Genomic DNA, 5024 nt, shown 5'->3' with positions numbered 1-5024 from the left:
GGGGGGGGGGGGGGGTTGTGTGCTGCTTCAGAGGGGATTATAAAGCATGCATTACAGGTCAACAATTAGAAACCAATGATCATGTGTGGAACCACGGAGACAGTCAGGTGCTGTGGAAAGTGTCCCCCCCCCCATGTGATTTACCTCACTCACCAAGAGGTATTAGACTGCAAAGTTCAACTGGTGCCATTCAATCTGTCTCTTCAGTAGCGCGTTGTACATGCGAACAACCACTTACTGTATGCACACACGTATGTTCACGTGTGTCTGACGCGCAAACACACCTTTTTCCATTTCAATCCCCGTCTCTTTCAAAAACATAAGCAGCTTTCGTCTCCTCAATTTATGCAGGCTGAATGTTTTCGCGTCTGGTATTCAGATTAGCGGCGCTGCTAAATGCGCTGCCGCTGGCCCGTCGAGGCCCCTGGCCCGTCGCGGCCCCTGGCCCGTCGCGGCCCCTGTCCTCGGCGGATGCACCTCCGTTTTTTTAGCAAAACCGGCAGCCAGCCAACAGCAGACAGCTCCCAGACAAAACAATCCGCCGTTATTAATGAGGGACACTTTTCACCTCACTTAAGAGAGGTAAATAGACCCTGTGAATGTCGAGCCATGTGGGCTGCTTCAGAGAAGCCAGATCAAAGAGGATTCAGTGATTCGCTTTGACATCTGGACAGCCCCCGAAAAAACAACAGCGAATAACCACCCACGACTCTGTCTGGTTAACAAATATCCCTGTTGGTAGCTGCTAAGCTATGTGATTGTTTTCAGAGGGAGCATAAGATGGTGTTAAGCAAACAAACTAGCACTTTATATCATTGGGACTTTTGAGTCCTGTGTTTGGTATGCATGAAGTATCTACTGCATACTTACTGAGGATAATAAGGTTGATATTATCTTGTGAGGAATCTAGTTAAGATACCCGTCTTGATCCAGTATTAAAGGAACATTAGCAATGGAATATTGACATTTTGGGAAATATGCTTTCCTGCTGAGAGTTGAGGTAATAACAAGCAGTTTGTAGATTGTCATCCAACGACGATCGAAAGCCAAAGTGTTTATTTGTGCTGGTTTCCAGGCACCCTCACCGTGCCAACAAGTCTCCAGGAAGTCACTACATCTTTGTTGTTTTTCCACTTCTCTCTGTGTTCAGATATAACATTTTTACACAAGTTAAACAGGCTAGCTGTACGAGACTGGCATTGATCTTCTCATCTAACTCGGAAAACATGAAAGCAGATCATTCAATTTCCCAAAATGTCAAACTATTCCCACAGGTGACTCTTCATTTTTTTTCTTTTTGTTGCTTCGGACCAAACTTAAGTAACAAACTGTTGTGACCATGTTTTGATGTCAGCAATTAAGCAGCTGTCGTAATACATTTTTTCCCCATGTATGCAGCATCAATTAATATACTCATTAACTTACTGTTGAATTACTCGAAAGTCTCATACATGCCAGCAAAAAAGCGATTACTAATGACTATTTTCCCGTCGTTTGGCCAATAAAATGTCAGCAAATAGCAGAAGTTGTACAGCAGGTGACATCTTAAAAGCAAAAAGCAAAAGCCTTTTAGATACCACCCACTGCCTTTACAATATTGATGCTGTATGTTTCCTTCTTTTTTTCCTGCTAGCTTCTCTCACACACACACACACACACACACACACACGCCTGAACCCACGCGACCTCACACCTAACATACACGCTAACCTGTTGTTGTGTACTGAGCTGACTGTCCAGTGTCTCATGGTAGCAGCACGTCCCATCATTTGACATTGCGTGAGCCACTGACTGCACACTCGGCTGCATCTGTTTGTTTTTTTCTGCTCTACCCAGAGACCTCAGTGTACAGACTGTACAGTTTGACATTCAGGTCTCTCTATTGTCTATTGGATTTCCATGAAAACACACGTTCATGGTAGAAATATGTCTCTCAGTAAAGTATGAAGTATAGACACCACGGGACATAGTGAGACAATAATGGAGCTGAAACGCAATAAAAAAGAAAAAGATATTTTTTTGTTTGCCCGGAGTCATAAGTTGACAGAAGTGAATGATGACAGTGGACATAAAGTGCCCAAAACCCTGCAAAGAAAGGTGAAAGCTGCAGCGAGGACAAGGTGGGCGAGTGCTTTGTAGTTCTTTTTAAAGTCAGTTGAGCGTTTGCTTCACTGCACAAGATATCAGTGGGGAAAAAGCACAGATCGATTAAGAGTTGTGTCGTACTGTTATTCTCTGTAGCATGTAGCCTGGCTTCCCTCTGCTGAGTGCTTTGAAGAGTAGCTGTGTAACACTGTGAGAATGTGCCTCATGGGAGGAGCCATTACGTTTCAACAGAGCGCAAACATATGAATGAACATCTTTGATGAACTGCATTCTACTTATTGTTTGATGATTGAGTATTACATTTAACACGACGACTGCAGCCCTTAGCTGCTAAAATGAATATATCCACCTAAAAATATAGTTTGAAATTACTCCGAGTGATTTTCTTACCTGTGGGTACAAAGCCAGGCTGAAAATAAATTTAAAAAAACACAGTGCAGCTCCAGGCCACGGTGACATTTTCACAGATTCACGTTAGAAGATTATATTACCAGCACGCACCCACCAGGTCCATCTTTAAAAGCAGCCCACCATCCCCACTAGCCCAAGGCCACATGGCTTCTTAACAATGAGAGGCCTAATACAGTGTAGGGATGGCCGTAAAAAAAAAACGTTGTGGTTGTTAAATAGCAAGAGAGAACGAATGTCGAGGAAAGGCTGGTAACGAGGATGCTTTTCACTGGTTTTATTATGTGCTCCAATAAGGCCTCGTGAATTGAATCAATTGAATTTGACAGTTGTGGACAATTACGTCAACGAGTATTCCAGTAAATACTGAGAGGGGAGTTGGAGTCAGATCTGTGTGGTTCTAGGAAGAGTTGATTTTTGGTTTTCAGGTTACGGTGGACTTGGAATTGGAAAATGTAGATGACTGCACATCGTTAATGTTGTGTGGTGAAAACAAGGACAAGGCCTTAGGTTGTACACGTCTTCTTGTAGTTCAGGACTTGTTGACAATACGACAAAATGGGTAATTTCTCAGTGTCTTTCCAAATAACAGTCCCAAAAAAATGTAACTTTAAGTAAAGTCTTCCAGCTGATATGTTTTACAGCCCGCTACTTTAATGTTGTGGTTCACTCTCTCAACTTTGGTAGCGTCATTTTCGGTCACAGCAAGCAGCCGTTTTCACTGCAAAAAGCACTTCAAACTGTATCCACTGTACGTACACTCCCCGCTCAGCAGCAAATGGCTTTATTGACAGTCATTATTTGGGTGACTGCAAGAGCTTGTCAGGAAAAACATAACATCCAGCAGGTCGCTTTAAACATTATATAACAATAAGAAATGCTCAGATACCATTTTTTCCTTTCAGATAGAGACCAGACTTATTTATCGGATGATACAGTGTACCAATCTAATACCAGTGCGATAAAAACAAATTACCAATGGTGTTGTTTCTCCTAAGTGCTTGTTATTCTCCCTGTAAAGTTACTTACTTGATTGGCCTTGGTCTTGCTGAATGACCCTGTGTTGCAGTTCCAGCAAAAGCTGAGGTTGGATCAACTTTGTTGCCGAAGCCCTGCTGGCTCGATGGACTGAGCTCATTCGAATACATTTCTGGCAGGCTTAAAAGTCGGCCTGTTAGTGGCAGTCACGAGGCTGAGTAATGCATCACGAGGACGGACGCCATCCAAATGAATAGCTCTCTCTCTCTCTTTCTCTCTCTCTCACGATCAAATAAAACCAAACTCCTCTCATTGCAGGGTGATTAGTAATACATATTTACACCAGCAGCTGGTGCTTACACAGAGTCAACCATGATGTCACATAAGGTCAGAGTTCACACTGGCTGGAGCCAAGGAGACACCCGGGGCACGGGTCATCATTAGTCCCAGCACAGGAAAGAAGCAGCCAACGTTGGCGAGTCATTAGTCCGTCTTTAAAGACGAGGTTGTTTGAGGGTAAATGAGGCAGCACAGTGATTTAGCACGACGACGGATCAGTCAGCCGCACAATGACATCATTCCTCTAGTGTGTGCTGATAAAAATAAATGAAATAAATGATACAGCGTGTTATTAAAGGCTATCGCCTTCAAAGAGAGCAGTGTTTTTTTGCGCCTCATAAAAGTTTCAGGACGCTGCCATAAAACAGCCGTTTGTAGTCAGGCACAACTTCCGTGTTGCAATGATTTGCAAGTTATTTTGGGGCATTATGGTTAAAAATACCATCGACGACAGACTTGCTCTCTTTCACCATCTGAAGATGTGTTACGGCAAATCCAGCAACCTCTTCTCCCCCACCCCCCACCCCCACAAGGCGCCACTACGAGTTATGTTTAGATCTTGAGTTGAAGTCACATAGAGGTTGCGACCCCGAGCAGACAGCCGGGTCACAGCCTCAGTGACCGGTCTGCGTTTCCTCCGTATACATGTTATTATTCAGGTATGCAGGGAGGAGACGGGGATAGGGTTACTGCGGACTACCCATCCATCACGGCAGGCAATAGGGAGAGAGAGGTAGGGGGAGAGAGAGAGAGAGAGAGAGAGACCACGGGACGATAAATATCAGCAGGAGCCATCTATGAACCGCAGCAGCAGCAGAGAGATCCAAAATCTACACTGTTAAACACACAAAAAGGGAGGCAGAATGACCAAAAGAGAGCGATGTGGTGAGCAAAACAACAACAACAAAAAAGACTTATACTGGAACAAATCAGTGCCGTCAGCTCCCTGGCTTACCCGACCACGAGGCCCGCGAGCTAATTTATAGATCGGTTCAGGTTTTCCGCGGCTGCTGCCTGCAACCTCTCGCTCCGTTATAGAATCCTTTGGGAGAGGAGCAGTTGTTACTGGAAAGTTATTAGCCCATTCTTTTTGGACCTCTGGGTTGTAACCCTGACACTTTCACAGAGCATTCATATTGAAAAAAATAGGTTTTATATTACTTCGTCCCAGCCACTATATATATATATGTATA

The sequence above is a fragment of the Anarrhichthys ocellatus genome, unplaced genomic scaffold (genome assembly GCF_004355925.1).
Source record: "Anarrhichthys ocellatus isolate YVR2014 unplaced genomic scaffold, GSC_Weel_1.0 scaffold35, whole genome shotgun sequence".
In the NCBI taxonomy this organism is placed as follows: Eukaryota; Metazoa; Chordata; class Actinopteri; order Perciformes; family Anarhichadidae; genus Anarrhichthys; species Anarrhichthys ocellatus.
This window is presented reverse-complemented; position numbering follows the sequence as displayed.